This window comes from Sciurus vulgaris (genome assembly GCF_902686455.1).
Source record: "Sciurus vulgaris genome assembly, chromosome: 7".
NCBI lineage: Eukaryota > Metazoa > Chordata > Mammalia > Rodentia > Sciuridae > Sciurus > Sciurus vulgaris.
In genome coordinates, this window is record NC_136467.1 from 53,656,594 (window position 1) to 53,676,745 (window position 20,152).

Below are 20,152 nucleotides of genomic sequence, written 5' to 3' on the forward strand. Positions count from 1 at the left end.
TGAAGTCAGCAAGTAATCTATTTTCTCTAGGTGTTAGTCCCTTTTATCCTGGTTCTAGTGAGATGATTCAGAGGAGAATCACTATTATAACTGGAGAAGATTCAAACATTGGTGCATCTGATATTTGGTCAAATGTCCGTTAATTTGGTTGTATGGCATTTAAAGCAAGCAACAAAAAAAGCTGTGAAAATGGCCTTAGAGCATTATCTTTTTGTATTTAAGGAGTTTCTAGATTTTAAAATACAGTTTATGTTAAAATAAATTTTATTAATTTGGAGAAGACACTGTGAGAAACAGACTTTCTTCAGGATTTTCTTTTGTGTTCATCATGAATGATTATTTTTTCCTTTTCTGAGTTCATATTCTCCCTTTTTTTCGAATCTTAGACTGACATTTGGCTTTGAAAAAAAGAAAAACCAGTGCATCTGAGAGTAACTGGTTGGAGACATCAGCTGTGGGTTCCATTGAAATATTTCCAGATATCTCTATTATAATATGCCTTATTGTATCCTTCATTTCAACCACTTCAAAATCCATTTCATTCCATTTTTGCTCTCCTCCCCATCATTCTCGTCTTCATATCCTGGGACTAGAGAGCAAAGCTTTCTGTTTCTTACTCTTGATGTCTTCCTTTCGCTGGTGATCTAGAGGCAAGGTAGCTAATTTATACATCACAGGAAATAAAACAGCAGTGAATATTGCTGATACCAAACAGGAGTACAGAACTACCGGCAAATCCAGATATTGTCCTTGAACCACACCTACTATTGCAGGAGTAGCCATTTGTCCCAGCGCACCACCAATTAGAATAAATGCAGCAGATTTCCCGTTTATGGCCGTGTACTGTTCAATCCAGGAAATACCACTGGGAAACATAGCTGCCATCGAGGCCCCATACACTGAAGTGGCAATCCAGAGACAAAGTGGACTCTTGTTGAAAAGCACCAGAAACAAAGATGAAGCCAGGCTGCCAATGTTGCTCAACACAATCATGGTGCCAGGCTGTAGACAGGTAGCAAAGAAGATTGCCAGGCCCCTGCAGGCTGCAAAGGTCCCCCAGAAGATGGAGTTCAACCCAGCTGCTTCTCGTTCTTCCATGCCAGCATGGGTGGTGGCAAAGGAGAAAACGTAAGAGCCATATGTTACCTCCGCTCCAACATAAAAAAAGAAGAACAGGAAAAGGAGGCAGAGAAGGCTTTTGTGATATTCAGCCCTTCGATATCCCTGAGCAGATGCTTTTGATTTTTCCTGCCTTGAGCTTTTCTTGAAAAACAGAGCAAACAGGAAGACAGACACCATAAAAACATAAGTGCCGGTAAAAGCGTAAGCCCACAGGAGATTCATGTCATCAGGCAATCCAAACAGAGAGGCTGAGTCAGCTTCAGATGATCCATTGGCGGCTGGAGGCTGAAAGTCAGGCTCTGTGTGGTTTTCAGCAGACACTGTGGTACCCAAGGCCAATTTAGCCAGAAGCGGAGCCAGAAAGGCACCCAAGGCAAAACTGAAGTGTAAGGCCTGCATGTGTGGGGCTCCTTCATCCCCCCAAATATCCAAGATGAGGACGTTACCACCTGCCAATGAAAGATAGAGATATGATTTATATTAAACTTAGTAAAATAAAGAATTTATGACTATGAAAACAAGACTGAGTTTGTATTCCCTGGCAGAAGCATTATGTTTTAAGTTATCAAACATTGCAACTGAGTCAATTTTCTGATTAAGGAACTCTTAACCCATGACCACCAGAGAGCTATGCCTTACAACATCTTATACATGGAATTCTACAAGAACTACCTCCAAGAGCCAGACACTTTCACAAAAGCTTTTTATAAAACAGCGCTAACACCATCCTGCAGAGTAATGTTTATAGACCTATTTATTGTAAATATTTAAAATATATTTCTACTAGGTAAATTAGTGGGGGTACCAGGCATTGAACCTAGGGATGCCTAACCACTGAACCACATCCCCAGCATTTTTAAATATTTTATTTTAAGGCACGGTCTCACTAAGTTACTTAGGGTCTTGCTAAGTTGCTAAGTCTAGCTATGATCCTCCTGCCTCAGCCTCTGGAGCTGCTGGGATTACAGGTGTGCACCACTATGCCTGGTATACTATCTAAATTTTTATATCTGATAGTGGTCAAATTATCAAAGCTGTCTACACTTGCAACTGATAGTCATTTTGGAACATTCTTTATTTCTGTATAAAACAGATGAAAATCACTTCCAGGAACCTTAATATTCCAGGTCTTTGTATACCTGTTATAGGGAACAAGAACACCTTTCACTTTCCCTGTCTCTACACCTAAAAGGTGAAAGGACAGAAGCATCATACTCTAGCTTTTTAAAAAAATTAGATATTTTCAAATAAATATATAATTCCATCTGTCATTTTACAACCAAATATTAAAGAAGAAAATACAATCTATCAAGTAATATCACAGGAGGGAAAGGAGGCACGGAAGGTTGGATTCAGTGCTAAACAAATATCAGTCCTGTTTTTTAGTAGCTTTTCAAAGACTTGATAACATATGAAGAAATAGTGCTGTAGGGCAATAGGGACTTTTGAGAGAGAAAGAACAGGAAAAAAAGTAGAAGTTAGTATACAGCATGAGTTTCTCTTCATTCAAATACCAGGGGACATTTCAAATTAGAGGTTGCTACTATGCTTTCACAGCCTAGGAACCGTTCCACACTCCCTTGCTTTATCATGTTGAAGCATCAATTCCTCTTACTCTGCAATGATACAATTCTATCCCCAAATGAAAGCCTGCACACATGTACTGTAATTAGCCACGGGAGGGGATCCTTACCTGTTGGGATGCTGTAAATCAACAATCTCTCAAAGAACAGAATCATTTTAAGAACTTAAGCTCCCAGGTTGGCTGCTAAGAAATTGGTTCCCTAACTGGTAAGAAGAGTAGATGCTAGCAGGAAGGTTCTCACGTGGTGACGCCAAAAGTTCATGTCATTTCAAGGGCATTGCAAGTGATGCTTTACAATCCCCCACCCTTCTTTTCCTAGCAGTAGTGTTGTGATCCCAGAGTTGATATGAAGGGCTCACTCACCTGTATCCAGAATACCAAATGAAACACCAATGACAGACATCACGACAATCAGCAACACTGCTGTCTTGCAAAAAGGAATAAGATAAAGACCCACTGTGGTGGTGACCAGTGACACCCCTGAGGAGAAAGGTGGTAAAGTCAGCTTAAAAAAAACAGTGTTCATGAAGAGTCATGGGTCAAGTGAACACCATAACACTTCTAAAAATGAAAAATAAGGTCAAATTAGAACTGAGTAATCTTGAGAAGCTAAGAGTTGCTGCTCTTATAAATGCTCTTGTCATTTCAAAATTTTATAATCTTTAGGAACTATAAAAGATAAATTACAAAAAGATAAATTACTACAACATGAATATAATTCTAGCACTATAAAGAACTAAACTATAAATTATATTACAAAGAAACATTTGATAACAAAAGAGGCTGAAATTCTTTCATTAAATGTTTCTCATTTAAGAACCAGAAGGGACTTCTAGATGAGGTAATAAATTAAAAGGTCAAAAAGAAAATGCAGTTGGCATAAGAATGTAGTATAACTTGAGGAATGGGAGGGAAATATAAGATTTATATTGTTGGACTGGCATATAGTTCAGTGGTAGCATGTGCAAGGCCTTGGGTTCAATGACTTGGACCCAAATAAAAATTATATCTATAAATATACATATAACATGTAAAATATACATATGCACACACATACACATATACACTACAGGTTTCTCTTCACTGAAAACCTGGGTACATTTCATTTTAGAGTTTGCATCTATGCTTTTACAGCCAAAGAAAGATTCCACAATTATTTGCTTTGTTGTACTAAACTATCAATTCATATATACGTGAATAAATATGAATATGTAATATTTATTCATATATTCTTTCAATCTATTTTTGAAATGAGATATTATTCACCAGCAATAATAGATTATGTTCTTTCTTCAATCATATCAATCTAAATTTTCTTTAAACATGCTAATTTATTCTAAACAGAGTGTGTTAAAGCTTTGCCATCTATTTCTAGGGTCAGGTAGAGCAGTCTGGGGTCATCATGACATGGGGCAGCAGGGACAAAAATGTGGCCTACCTCGGTGCACTCACCATCCCCCGCCCCTTCACTTTCAACCCAGCCTCCACAGAGCCTGGGCGGATTCCAGGAGCTCATTCTGATCCCTGTGGCCCCAGGAGATCTGCCCTACACCCTGATGAGCAGAGTCTTTGGGACAGTCATCGTGTGACCCTGGAGTGATGCCTAAATTACAGTGAAGGTCGGGAAGTCTAAGCACACACACAGCTGAGGGCCCAGCAGACTCCCCTGAACTGCCAAGGTGAGGCCAGGACCCCGGAAACCCAGCTTCCATGGAGGACACCTGAACACCACCCATTTCAGTTGCAAGCTCTCTGCAGGCTACTGTTTTCATTTTTAAAGACAAGTTCTAAACTCTTTGAAAATCACCAAGAAGTGAAAATTAGTGTCTACTTACCCAAAAGTAAAAAGTGATTCATACAGTCAAAAAGAATGCCACCAAGCACAGAGCCACTCAAATATCCAAAAGCACGACCCACAAATATTTCAGAAAGACTGCTGATGTTCCGGTTCACATTTCTTGCCAAATCTTGGAACGTGGGTCCCAATATAGCAATAGTTGTTCCCTGAAATTTATAAAGACAAATAGCTCTTCTTTACAAACAAAATAATATATGTCTAATTTAAAGTGGCAAGTGAGATACAAATGCAATACAGAGAATTACTTCAATCACATGGCAAGGAAAAAATGTACAATGACAATACTAACACTACTAGAGCCATTGACTCCTACATATGTCCTCTTTTAAAAACTAAATTTTTAACAAATTCTAAGATTCTTGAGACTTCTGTTACATTGTTTCTATTTGAAGAACACCTTAAAAGTTCTAAAAGTTAATAAGAAGCTGGGGATGAACTCAGTAGTAGATGCTTTGCCTAGCATGTGAGATACCCTTGGTTTGATCCCCAACACTGGGGGGAAAAATTAACAAAAAATACCATTAAGTCTATTCTTGAAATTGGTTTCTATATTTTAAAATATACTGGACACACTAATGTGAGAATTTTGATGTTAAAATTCAAATTATCAAAATATTCTCATTTTTGATGTTGTTAGAACAGCAACATTCCTGGCACATAAAGAGTTATTTGACTGAGCTCCACAATATTCCAGAGGGAACCAATGTAAACATTTCTAAATCTGCATTTTTCTTCAAAGAAATCCCCAGCCATCAGTGCAGTTTGTAAGGCTTAGAAACTTTTACATACCTTATGTATAGAATGACTTTAACAATAAAATTTTTCTGAAGACAATTGTATCATGAAAAGTTAAATTTGTCCTAAAACTGTCTTTATATGTAACTATTATGGTTTGAATGTGAGGTGTCCCCCAGAGGCTTCTGTTAATGCTGGAATGTTCAGAGGTGAAAGAATTCAGTTGTGAGAGCTATAACCTAATCAGCCCATCCTACTTTGAATGGACTGACTAGATGGTAACTAAGCACGTGAGGCACAGCTGGAGGAGCTGGATCATTGGAGAAGTGGCCTGGAAGGGTGCATCTTCCCTGTGGCCCCTTCCCCCCTATTTCTGTACTTCCTGACCCTGCCATGAGCTGAGCAGCTTTCCTCTGGTGGATAATTGCCCCAGGTTTGTGCTGCCTCACTTTGGGCCCAGGAGCCATCTATGGGCACTGAAACAGTGAGCACCAAAGAAACTTTTCCCTCTCTAAGTTGTTCTTGTCAGGTATTTTGGTCACAGTGATGCAAAAGCAGACTAAAACAGTAACAAAGTATAACCTGACTTAATACGTCAACAAACATTAACCTGAGAGTGTATTTTTTTAAATAAATGACTGATCACACATTGCACAATGTTTAAATGTGTTCAAATAAGATAAATGCTAAGCTGTAAATAATTATGCTATTTCTATATGTAACTTCCTCTTTTTGTCCATAAGTATTGCCTGCCCACATTGCTGAGTGGAGTTTTCTTAAACTTAATTGGTTCAAGGTGCTCCTCAGTGCATGAATTGTTCTTTGCTCAACTAAACTGCTAAATTTAATAGGTCTAAATTTCTTCCTTTAAGAAAACGGTGTCAGATGAGAATCCAAAGTAGAAGTCCAGTGACCAGTTATCCCACTATAGCAATATCCATTCTCTAAAATGAATTCCTGCACTAATATAAGGATTTAAAAGTAAAAAAATTCATTGGTTGATTGAATCAATCACCTTATGCTTGATCTGAGGTCTGATCTGAGGAACTGAGGTCTCGCGTGAGTTGTGTATTTAATGTGAGCTCCATAAATATATGTTTTGAGTTCAAGCAATAGCCGGGTCCTCTAGAATCACAGCTACTGCAACCTCTGAGTGCCTGGGTGACTGAGCATGGTGAAACAACTTCCTAGGACTTTCTGAAAGGAGCCAAGAAATGGGGCTAAAAATACTAAGGGCAGCTAGCAGTCAGGGAATGAAGAGTGACAGAGTGCAACAGAGAGCCAGTAGCTCTGACTGCTGAAGAGTTCCAGAGAGTTCCCACTAGCTGCTGGTTCCTACTGCCAGGAGAGCAGCCAGGAGAGGTGCTAACACTAAGGAAGCTTCACTTTGCCTATTCATGATTTCTATCTGAATTGGGCAAAAGAACCCTTGGCTGACTGGTAACATCTTGGTGACTTTTGAAGAGACCTTCCCCTTTAGAGGGCACAGAAAAAGATGACTGACAAGTGTGAAGGGCAGCACAGATCTGTCTGTGGATGACAAGTGGTCACCTGAATCATTGCTGCAGGGTCAGCCACAACTGCTGCATACTGTCCTACCATCTCCAGCTGTGTAAGCCTCCCCATCCTCTTCATGTGAAGGATGCAACTCCTCCACCATGTCCCTGTCCTCTATTATTTAGTCTTTCTTTCATTCCTTTTGTCACACTGCAGAAATCTGTGCTGGCCCTGACTTGACCACCCAGCACACTCTGTGGCTGGAATGGTTTCAAAAGCTCTCTCTTGGATTACAGACTAGTTGTATCACTGCAATGTTCTTTGTTTTGCACTCTGAATGGGTCACCTTTGTTTTCTGCAACTCTGAATCTGGTGTACACCCTGTTTAGTGAGCACCCATAACTCTCTTGTCTCTCTACCTGTGAGGATCTGATATTTCATCTATGTATAACAAGAAATTAGCTCTTGAAAACCCTGAAATTTCCATCTGCCTCCTCTTCTTTTGTTCTCCCGTGAGACATTTTTCTGCCTATCAATAAAGGGGAAGACAAGGGAAACACTCCAGGTGTTCCAAAACACTCAACCCTCAGGTGTCTACTAACTGGGGTTAATTTAAGTCTGAGAGACTTAATAAAAAGAGTCTGACTTTTTTTTTGCCATAAAACCTTGCCTCAATGCAAACTATAAGATCAAGAGTATTGACCAGAGAATGGATCTGTGGTTTATAACATCATTCTTGTTATATGACGTGTCCCACAAAGGCTCAAGTGTGAGATGATGCCAGAATGTTCAGAGGTGAAATGATCAGATTGTGAGAGCTGTAACCTAACCAGTGGATCAATCCACTGAATGGATTAGCTGGGTGGTAACTGTAGGCAGGTAGGATATGGTTTGAGGAAGTAGGTCACTGGGGCATGCCTTTGGGATTTATATTTTGTCCCTGGTGTGCAGAGTTCTCTCTATGCTTCCTGGATGTCATGAATCAAGCAGCTATTTTCCACCGTACCCTTCAACCATGATGTTCTGCCTCACCACAAGGCCAGAGCTAAGGAGTTGGCCAGCCATGAACTAAATCTCTAAGACTATGAGCCACAATAAACCTTTTCTCCTCTAACTTGTTCTTGTTGGGTCTTTTGGTAACAGTGCTGCAAACAATTCTCCATTCTGGAAAAGGAAAGAAAAATGAGGAGAAATGTCCTACATTTGGGCTTTTATGAAACTGTGCCAGGAGCCTAGCCTGAGCAACTCCTGTTGGGTCTGTGTGACTTAGTCTTCAAGAACCTTAGACCTACTGACCCCAAACTTGAAGGAAGTCATAAACATTTGAGTCAGGACCCCACATGCCATTTTTGACCTGGATAGAGAAAGACAGAAAGGATAGGAGAGTACAGAAAAGAACACAGCTTGTCCTAAAGCAACCACTACCTCAGGGTAACACAAAATATACAAAACAAGAGCCATGACACCTGTGTAAAACACATTGTTGGAAGTAAGGACATTGGAAGAAGGATGGCCCTGACTTCCTAGCTGGGCAGCACCCTACCTCAAGCAGAAGCCTAAGGAAGATTGCCTTCTGGCTTGAGGAGTCCAAGGAAATATCAGCATCACATCAGTTTACCTAGGTAATGATGTTCACCTGATATTTCAGGTTATAGGGGTCATAAATCTCTGTTTTCTGCCTAATTCTAAATCGTTTTATGTGCAGGTATATATTGTATGTCTACCTGTGCATATTTGTATATTGTATTGTTTATGTGGTACCAAGTTGACTTAGAAATAAATAAGTGCTTATTTGTCAAAAGAAAAATGAACCCAAACACTTTCCAAGATTCATGTAACTTGGAGAAATAGTGGGTAGATAAGATGTATTTAATATTGGCAACTATATCTTTTGATTGACCAAGTATCTATGTATCTAACCTTACAGAGCTCTTGATTAAGTAAAAACTGCATAACATCCACATTCTATAAAGATGGTTCAGTAAAGGCTAGACAGCTTCATTTAAGGCTTCAAAATTCACAATTATTAAAAATGGAGGGGCTGGGGTTGTGGCTCAGTGGTAGAGTGCTTGTGTGGCATGTATGAGGCATTGGGTTTGATTCTCAGCATCACATATAAATAAAAGAATAAAATAAAGGTCTATCAATATCTAAAACATATTTTAAAAAATTCTTAAAAACTGGATCAATTAGGTAAATATAAATGGGAAAATATTTATAAATATAAGTGATAGATATAAAACATCTGGGTCATTCTTAAGTAAGTCAAAACGCTGAAATAGTAACTGGTAAAAATAAATGCAAAGTACTCTGGGCTTCTTAAAATTTGTAAAATTTGGGTCTGCTAAATGTGTTAAAATTCTAATTGGCATGCATAATCCTACATGTGAAGAATACAAAAGAGTAACTTCAGCTGTATTTGGATGAGGAAACTGGAAAAAGGTCTATTTTAACTTATTTGGAAAAAGTAATTTGGAATTTTTTAAGGATTATTATCAATATTTGAAAAAACAGCAATAAGAGAAAAGTAATTTTTAAAAAGAGATACTAAGTTATAGGTATTGGGGTTATATTTTTTATTACAAAGGTCAAAAAGAAAAGGCAATGCATATGAATGAGAAAGGATTTTACATGAGAAAGGATAAGAATGTTAAAAAAAAAACGATGAGGGCAAAATCAAAAGAGTTAAGCAAAATGTAGAGAGCCTAAACAAGTCACAGGAGGTTTGTAAAGAGTTGATCTCATTAAAAAAAAAAAAAAAAACTACATATGTGATTAAGCAGGCAATAACAAGGAAAATTATTTACAGATTTTAATCCAACAAAAATCTAATGATGGCATAATGCTGTCAGTCATAATTATTATCCTAAATTGCTAAATACAATTGAAGTAACTAAATTGTCTTGTCAAGTTGCTGAAATTTACTTGTCAAAATTCTCACCAGAGCTGTACTAAGTCCTTTGTCATCCACAGTTTTGACTCTTCTCTAAAGTGTTTATAAGCAGGGTCATGGAAGGTCACCAGCAATTACTCTTAGATGCAGATTTCTGATAAAATTAGACATTTTTGTAGACAAGTTGGTTATTTTCAGTTGGAAATTGGGATTATTTTAAAGTACTGGGTGTTAACAGTCACCTACAGGAAAGATAGGATCAAACTTAACAATGGACTACAGGTTGGTAGAACAGGCATTCTGAATATTCAACAACCAAGACTTAGAGGCTAAACCCAAGGAAGATAAAAGGACTAAGAGGACAGCCAGAATTTTGGTCCTTACTCTCCAAGGTTAGTAGGACCCAGTAGATGGATGAAAAGACCCCTCTAAAAGGGCCCTGAAACTCCAGTGAGACAGCCAAACTCCCAGTCAGAACAATTGTGAGAATCCCAGAGACTAAAATCCTATAGATGCACAGTCAGCAAGAGGAGAGTCATTGGAGAGTGTAGTATCCCCAGTGCTTCCAAGGAAAGTCACATTGTCAATTAGGTCCTGGCCCATCCTGGCAGATGACACAACTGATATAAGGAAAGGAAGAATATAAGAATCAAGAGGTTTCTCATAAGATCTTCAAATAACCCCCAGGCAGCCTGAACTGGCCTTAAAAGTAGAAGGACAAATGTTGATTTTTAGTGGATATAGGACTCTTGAACCCTGCTACATGGTCTTGAACAGTTGGCAGGTAAGTATAACCTAAAACAGATGTATTTTTATGGGAAAAAAGTCAAAAAACAATCATACATGGACAATTAAAAGAAGACAGTGCGATTCAAGATGGCGGACTAGAGGGTGGCTGCGTTTCGTGTTGCTCCAGGACTCAGGACTCAAGAAGAGGAGATATAGAGAGCCTTGGGACCAACTCAAAGCAGCCGGACGAGAATCTCCCACTGGGCAGGCGTCCCGGACGGGGCAGGAGTCCTGGACGGGGCGATAGCCCCAAAAGCAGGGACCTTTGCAAAGTAGAACTGCCGGCGAGGCGCCCCTCCCCCCGCCGGAGCAGTGATCGCAGACAGCTGGGAGCATTGAAGAGGGGGCTGCCCAGAGGAGAAGGAGAAATACGGGCTCGGCACGTCGCTTGGAATTGGATCAGCTGCGCCAGGGCTCTGGGCGGCTATCCGGAGGAGCAGCGTGGACGCAGGACTCAAGAAAAGGAGATATTGAGAGACTTGGGACCAGCTCAAAGCAGCCGGGTGAGTGTTTCCCACTGGGCAGGCGGACGGGGCGGTAGCCCCCGGACAGGGCGGTAGCCCCGAAAGCAGGGATCTTTGCAAAGTAGAACTGCCGGCGAGGCGCCCCTCCCCCCGCCGGAGCAGTGATCGCACACAGCTGGGAGCATTGGAGAGGTGGCTGTTCACCACAGCGCTTGGACTCGGCGCAACCCACCCGCGCTCTGGGAGGCTGCCCAAAGGAGAAGGTGCTTGGTGAGCTGTTTGGACTGAACGTGACCACCCCTGAACACAGGGGGCTGCCCAGAGGAGAAGGAGAAATACGGGCTCGGCACGTCGCTTGGAATTGGAACAGCTGCGCCAGGGCTCTGGGCGGCTATCCAGTGGAACAGCGTGGTGAGTGGTTTGGTCCCAGAGCATCCGCTCCTGAACATAGGGGGTTGTCTGGAGAAGGAGGAGGAGCGCGGCGGGGTGCTTGGGCTCGAAGTGACTGCACCAGGGCTACGGGAGGCAGTCGGGACAAGAAGGTGCACAGTGAGTTCTTGGGACTCGTGACGCACCAGATCTCTGGGTGACTGCCTGGTGGAGAAAGTGGTGCGTGGTGGGTCACTTGGTCTTAGAGCGACCGCACGGAACAACAGGTGGCTGCCAGAGGAAAAGGCGTGTGGCGGGTCACTGGGACTCGGAGCGATTGTAAGGGGCTCCAGGTGGCTGCTCAGAGGAGGGGCCGCATAGCCAGGCGAAAAGTGCAGAGCAGGGTCCTAGACGGCTTCTTGGTGGAAGGGCCCCACAGACAAACTGAGGGGCGGAGCGAAGGCTCCAGGACTGCAGGAAGCTTCTCTGAGGAGAGGCAGCCGAAGGAGATTCGTTTGTGAAGGGTGAGGCTTCCAGGCCCAGGAGGTAGGTCCGGGTCCCTGGGAACATTGCAGAAGAAGGCTGCCCAGCCCAGGCGGTAGTTGTGAATTGAACGGAACCTCTGGGAGGAAAACCGACCAGCGAGACCTCCCCACCGGGTGACTCCTCCCTGTTGGGTGAGGTTCTCCCAAAAGGACCGTAAAATCAGAGACACAGGCCCAAACTGGTCTTGCATCAGCCCACAACCTACTTCCCTTCTGGATGACCATTCATCAGCAAGTGAAGGTACCTCTGCCCACTAGCAGGGAATATACCCCACCAGAAGGCCACCACCCCTAGGGAGTCAGCTCCCTTGTGGAGCACTGCATTATCAACTTCCTCCAAGATTTCAGGCTACTGAAGACTAAGAGGGGATATAATAGAAATCTTCAGGGATATTATAAGACAATAGAGGAAATCTGCAATATCACAGCGGTCAACTGATACCTGAACAATATGAGAAAACAAGGAAAGAAAATGCTGCAAACAAATCTAGATGTTACATCAATGAAACCCAACGACAGCATGGCAGAAGAAATGACAGAAAGGGAGTTCAGAATGTACATAATTAAAATGCTCAGGGAAGCAAATGACGAGATGCAAGAGCAAATGCAGGCACTGAATGATCGCACCAATCGACAGTTAAAAGAGCAAATACAGGAAGCAAAAGATCACTTCAATAAAGAGTTAGAGATATTGAAAAAAAACCAAACAGAAATCCTTGAAATGAAGGAAACAATAAACCAAATTAAGAACTCCATAGAAAGCATAACCAATAGAATAGAACACCTGGAAGACAGAACATCAGACATTGAAGATAAAATATTTAACCTTGAAAACAAAGTTGACCAAACAGAGAAGATGGTAAGAAATCATGAACAGAATCTCCAAGAACTATGGGATATCATGAAGAGGCCAAATTTGAGAATTATTGGAATTGAGGAAGGCTTAGAGAAACAGACCAAAGGAATGAACAATCTATTCAATGAAATACTATCAGAAAATTTCCCAAATCTGAAGAATGAAATGGAAGATCAAGTAAAAGAGGCTTATAGGACTCCAAATATACAAAATTACAACAGACCCACACCAAGGCACATTATAATGAAAATGCCCAACATACAAAATAAAGACAGAATTTTAAAGGCCGCAAGAGAGAGGAATCAAATTACATTCAGGGGGAAACCAATACGGATATCAGCAGATTTTTCAATCCAGACCCTAAAAGCTAGAAGGGCCTGGAACAACATTTTTCAAGCCCGAAAGAAAATGGATGCCAACCAAGAATCTTATACCCAGCAAAACTTACCTTCAAATTTGATGATGAAATAAAATCCTTCCATGATAAACAAAAGCTAAAAGAATTTACAAAAAGAAAGCCAGCATTACAGAACATTCTCAGCAAAATATTCCATGAGGAAGAGATGAAAAACAAAGAAACAAATCAGCAATGGGAGGAACCATCCTAAAAGAATTGTCAAATAAAGGAAGAACCAAGTTGTCTCAAAATAAATAAATAAATAAATAAATAAATAAATAAATAAATAAAATGAACCAAATGACCGGGAATACTAATCATATCTCAATAATAACCCTGAATATTAATGGCCTGAACTCATCAATCAAAAGACATAGACTGGCAGATTGGATCAAAAAGAAAGATCCAACAATATGTTGCCTGCAAGAGACTCACCTCGTAGAAAGAGATACACATAGACTAAAGGTGAAAGGATGGGGGAAAACATATCATGCACATGGACTCAGCAAAAAAGCTGGGGTATCCATCCTCATTTCAGATAAGGTGGACTTCAAGTCAAAACTAGTCAAAAGGGATAAAGAAGGACATTACATACTGCTTAAGGGAACCATAAATCAGCAAGACATAACAATCATAAACATCTATGCCCCAAACAGTGGCTCATCCATGTATGTCAAACAAATCCTTCTCAATTTCAGAAACCAAATAGACCATAACACAATAATACTAGGTGATTTTAACACGCCTCTCTCACCACCGGACAGATCTTCCAAACAAAAATTGAACAAAGAAACCATAGATCTCAATAACACAATCAATAATTTAGACTTAACGGACATTTATAGAGTATACCATCCAACCAAGAGCGAATACACTTTCTTCTCAGCAGCACATGGATCCTTCTCTAAAATAGACCATATATTATGCCACAAAGCTAATGTAAGCAAATACAAGAAGATAGAGACACTACCTTGTATTCTATCAGATCATAATGGTTTGAAGTTAGAAATAAATGAAAGAGTAAAAAACAGAAGCTACTCCAACACCTGGAGATTAAACAATATGCTATTACATGATGAATAGATAACAGAAGATATTAGGAAGGAAATTAAAAAATTCCTAGAGGTAAATGAGAACAAAGAAACATCATATCAAAATCTTTGGGACACTATGAAAGCAGTACTTAGAGGAAAATTTATTTCATGGAGCGCATTCAATAAAAGAAGTAAAAATCAACAAATAAACAACCTAACACTTCAGCTCAAAGCCCTAGAAAAAGAAGAACAGACCAACACCAAAAGTAGTAGAAGACAGGAAATAGTTAAACTCAGAGCTGAAATCAACGAAATTGAAACAAAAGAAACTATACAAAAAATTGACAAAATAAATAGTTGGTTCTTTGAAAAAATAAACAAAATTGATAAACCCTTAGCCACTCTAACAAAGAGAAGACGAGAGAAAACCCAAATCACCAAAATTCGGAATGAACAAGGAAATATCACAACAGACACGATTGAAATACAAAACATAATTAGAAGCTATTTCGAAAATCTATATTCTAACCAAATAGAAAATTTCGAAGACATCAACAGGTTTCTAGAGACATATGAATTGCCTAAATTGAACGAGGAGGACATACAAAATTTAAATAGATCAATTTCAAGTAATGAAGTAGAAGAGGTCATCAAAAGCTTACCAACAAAGAAAAGTCCAGGACCAGACGGGTTCTCAGCCGAGTTCTACAAAATCTTTAAAGAAGAGCTCATTCCAATACTTCTCAAAGTATTCCATGAAATAGAAGAGGAGGGTACCCTCCCAAACTCATTCTATGAAACCAATATTACCCTGATACCCAAGCCAGACAGAGATAAATCGAGGAAAGAAAATTTCAGACCGATATCATTAATGAACATTGACGCAAAAATTCTCAATAAAATTTTAGCAAATCGCATACAAAAATATATTAAAAAGATAGTGCACCACGATCAAGTGGGTTTTATCCCAGGGATGCAAGGTTGGTTCAACATCCGGAAATCAATAAATGTAATTCACCATATCAATAGACTTAAAGTCAAGAACCACATGATTATTTCAATAGATGCAGAAAAAGCATTTGATAAAATACAACACCCCTTCATGCTCAAAACTCTAGAAAAAATAGGGATAGTGGGAACATTCCTTAACATTGTAAAGGCCATCTATGCTAAGCCCATGGCTAATATCATTCTAAATGGTGAAAAACTGAAAGCATTCCCCCTAAAAACTGGAACAAGACAGGGATGCCCTCTTTCACCACTCCTATTCAATATCGTTCTTGAGACTATAGCCAGAGCAATTAGACAGACCAAGGAAATTAAAGGAATACGAATAGGAAAAGAAGAACTCAAACTATCCCTATTTGCGGATGATATGATTATATACTTAGAGGAACCAGGAAATTCCACCAGAAAACTGTTAGAACTCATAAGTGAATTCAGTAAAGTGGCAGGTTACAAGATCAATGCTCATAAATCCAATGCATTTTTATACATAAGTGAGGAATCCTCAGAAAGAGAAATTATGAAAACTACCCCATTCACCATAGCATCGAAAAAAATAAAATACTTGGGAATCAATCTCACAAAAGAGGTAAAAGACCTCTACAATGAGAACTACAGAACACTAAAGAAAGAAATCGAAGAAAACCTTAGAAGATGGAAAGATCTCCCATGTTCTTGGATAGGCCGAATTAATATTGTCAAAATGGCCATACTACCAAAAGTGCTATACAGATTCGATGCAATTCCAAGTAAAATCCCAATGATGTACCTTACAGAAATAGAGCAAGCAATCATGAAATTCATCTGGAAGAATAAGAAACCCAGAATAGCTAAAGCAATCCTTCGCAGGAAAAATGAAGCAGGGGGTATCGCAATACCCGAACTTAAACTTTATTACAAAGCAATAGTAACAAAGACGGCATGGTACTGGTACCAAAATAGACAGGTAGATCAATGGTACAGAATAGAGGACACGGACACAAACCCAAACAAATACAACTTTCTAATACTAGACAAAGGCGCCAAAAATATGCAATGGAGAAAAGATAGCCTCTTCAACAAATGGTGCTGGGAGAATTGGAAATCCATATGCAACAGAATGAAACTAAACCCATATCTCTCACCCTGCACAAAACTCAACTCAAAATGGATTAAGGACCTTGGAATCAGACCAGAGACTCTGCAGATTATAGAAGAAAAAGTAGGTCCCGATCTTCAACATGTCGGCCTAGGACCAGACTTCCTCAACAGGACTCCCATAGCACAAGAAATAAAAGCAAGAATCAATAACTGGGATAGATTCAAACTAAAAAGCTTTCTCTCAGCAAAGGAAACTATCAGTAATGTGAAGAAAGAGCCTACAGAGTGGGAGAATATCTTTGCCAATCATACTTCAGATAGAGCACTAATCTCCAGAATCTATAAAGAACTCAAAAAACTCTACACCAAGAATACAAATAATCCAATCGACAAATGGGCTAAGGAAATGAACAGACACTTCACAGAAGAGGATGTATAAGCAATCAATAAACATATGAAAAAATGTTCAACATCTCTAGTAATAAGAGAAATGCAAATCAAAACCACCCTAAGATTCCATCTCACCCCAATTAGAATGGCGATTATCAAAAATACAAGCAACAGGTGTTGGCGAGGATGTGGGGAGAAAGGTACACTCATACATTGCTGGTGGGGCTGCAAATTAGTGCAGCCACTCTGGAAAGCAGTGTGGAGATTCCTTAGAAAACTTGGAATGGACCCTCCATTTGACCCAGCTATCCCACTCCTTGGCCTATACCCAAAGGATCTAAAATCAGCATACTACAGAGATACAGCCACATCAATGTTCATAGCTGCTCAATTCACAATAGCCAGACTATGGAACCAACCTAGATGCCCTTCAATTGACGAGTGGATAAAGAAACTGTGGTATATATACACAATGGAATATTACTCAGCCATAAAGAATGACAAAATTATGGCATTTGCAGGCAAATGGATGAAATTGGAGAATATCATGCTAAGTGAGATAAGCCAATCTCAAAAAGACAAGGGACGAATGATATCGCTAATAAGTGGAGGATGACACATAATGGGGGGGAGGGAAGGGTTAGTGTTAGGGTTAGAGTTAGGGTTAGGGAGGGGGGCAAGTATGGAGGAAGAAAGTACTGTATAGAGGGTAAAGAGGGGTGGGAGGGGTGGGGGGAAGGGGAAAAAATAACAGAATGAATCAAACAACATTATTGTATGTGGATTTATGATTACACAAATGGTATGCCTTTGCACCATGTACAGAGAGGCAACATGTATCTCATTTGTTTACAATAAAATAAAAAAAAAAAAAAGAAGACAGTGGTCTTATCTTTTGGTGTTTGTGATCACTTTCCTTGGGTTGTTTGATACAGCAATAATCTAATTGTAAAAACTATCAGAGAATTAAAATTGTTTTAAACTGGGTATTTAGATAAGGTATACTGAAAGCCTCATTCACCAACAGTAAGATAGCTTATTTAAATAAAATTCTAAGTTTCATGTAAACAAAAACGTAGAGGTCATGTAACCCAACCTTCTTATTTTAGGGATGAGAAATTCAGATTCAGAGAGGTTACTTGCCTAAAGTCATGATCTAGTTATAAAAATAAAGTACAAATAATGCTTGACTAGAAGTTGGGTGGAAAGATTAGGAGACATGAAGATTAAGCAATTTTAGGTTAATTAGTAATAAATTAAATTAAATTTTGTTAAAACACAATGGGTTAATGGTTGTCTACAACAAAAAATAAGTGGCAGAGGAAAAGAACAAAAACTAGCTAAGCAAAGTGATGTAAGCAAACTAAGTGTATGTTTTAAAAATTAACAGTTCTAATTTGGCTAACACTGTTTCTTAGCCTAAATTGTACTGCATGTGATGATAAACTGAGTGTATAAGACACCAGTGCTAGAATGAATAAGAGCCCCTGCCTAGAGCCCCACTTCCCCAGTCCATTTGAAACTCTGGGAATAGGCCTTGGTTATTGCTTCAGAAACACCCCATATGTTTCTAAGGCCCCGCCAGGCAAAAGTCTCTAAGTTATAGATGTATGTAGTGAAATTGTGAAAGATGAAAATGACAAGGATTAAGGTAAGGCCAATTTAGAAAAATTAAGCAAGAAAATTCAGGGTCCTGAACTTTTAGGTTAACAAAAATGGAAACAAAGGTGAATGTAAAAAGAATTGCAGGTGGAAAATTTGTGTGACTTTGCAGTTGTTTATATGTAGAGTTAAGATTTAAAAAATTTTTTGTTTACAATAAAAATAAATTAAAATAAAAACATTTTAAAAATTTGCAAATGGGAAAATGGTAGTTCTGGTCCAAAAAGTGAGTAAAATTAGTTTTGGTTTTATGTGATTGAGGAAAAAATAAGCTATATAACTCTATTGGGGTAAACAGAATATAGGTAGGGTTGACAGTAAACTGTTCTGAAGAAAGCTTAAAATTGCAGAAGAGTAAGTGATGGTCTGTTATTCACATGAGAATGACAGAAGGCTAGGGGCAAATCTTGAAAAACTACCTGTATGTAGGGGACAAAGGGAAGACATACAATCAATAAATAAGAGGTGACCAAAAGGCACAGATGCTAAAAGATTGGGGGCATGTTTTAAAATCTAAAAGAGGAGACTTTTAATATGAAAATTAGTAGCATGTCAAAAGCCATAGAGACTCTCAATTCAATTTGGTGTGAGATATTTAAATAAAAATGTGAAGAAAATCAGATGTCATGAGATTTAAAAATGAATGAACAAGAGGGGGGGGCGGTAGCAGCTTTAAGCTATTCATTCTAAAACTTGAGATGCAGGAAACAGCTGAGAAGATTTTTTTTTTTTTTTTTTTTTTAAATAACAGAGACTTGAGTTCTGTTTATAGGAAGATAGCAAAAGCAGTTAAGGGAGAGGTAGAATAGGGCAAAGCCCTAAAGAACATCAGTCTGGAGGAGGGACACAAAAAAGAGAGACTATTAAATTGAGGCTTGTCTACCTGTTTCTGAGCCTCTAGGATGAACAAGGTTGCTCTTATTTTGATAGTTTAGCAGCTATAGCAAGTTTTGCCATCATATCCTCTCATGATCTTATTCAGTGGTCTTAGTTAACAGATCATAGATATATTAGTCTTTTTCAGCCCTTTCCATTCCATGGGTCATTTTGGGGAGAGAAATATATCCCCAAAGAACGGAGTACTTGGTGGTAAAACAAAGTAGAGATGGCTAGCTTGGACCTGAGAAGGGGCTCTGGGCATTTCACCAGTTGTTGTAACACCAGAAAGCTCCCAATATCCATGCCCACACTTAGTTCATACAACTGCTCTTGTCCTTGAACTTTGTTTGCCTCTTTGCCTTATTGGGATATCTTATTGGCTCTTCCCATATCTTCTGGCTGCAATTAAATGTTTGGGCAGTGTCTCAAAAATAAATGGTTAGAGAAAGGACTAAAGAGGTAGCCCCTGTCCACAATCTCCCATCAGCAACATAGAAGCAGGTAGGGCTCTCGCACCATCAACACAATCTAGGTGTTCACGTAATTCAAAACTTGTGGTAAGTGACAAGAGGGGCATGACTTTTCACTCTCAGGCCAGGAAGAGCACTTGATCTTGGGTTCAGCTAGATAGGCAGTTCACAGGAATAATTCCAGTGTACTCCCAGACCTGCCATGCAGTTTATCCTCTGAGGAGATTAACAATCAAGATCAAATCATCCATTTGTGGGAACAGTACAAATTGAGGTAGGATCAATGGCCTGAGAACATGACTGCATTGTGATGTGAGCAAAAATGCTAACATTAAATTCTTTGGGTCTAGAAATCTACTAAATGCCTGTGCTGTTTAATAGTAGCCCAATGGTGAAAAAGCATGGATATCTTCATTTGGCTTCAGTCAGGCTGTTTCCTTTCTGTGCCTCCACCATATAATTTACATGATACTTCTTACTCTAAGATTACACATCTGACTTCTTCTTCAGGCTATAGTAGGT

The 20,152-nt window shown here is 39.4% G+C and overlaps 1 pseudogene across 1 annotated transcript in view; it reads right to left on the reverse strand.

Moving 5' to 3' along the window:
- Positions 1-308: 308 nt before the first annotated feature.
- Positions 309-20,152, reverse strand: part of LOC306666849 (sodium-dependent glucose transporter 1B-like) — a 31,967-nt pseudogene continuing 12,123 nt past the window's right edge. Inside the window, exons 2-4 of the transcript XR_013766702.1 lie at positions 4,543-4,711; positions 3,071-3,187; positions 309-1,571 (exon numbers count right to left, since the gene is read on the reverse strand). The product of XR_013766702.1 is annotated as a sodium-dependent glucose transporter 1B-like (transcript). The remainder of the gene's footprint in view (positions 1,572-3,070; positions 3,188-4,542; positions 4,712-20,152) is intronic.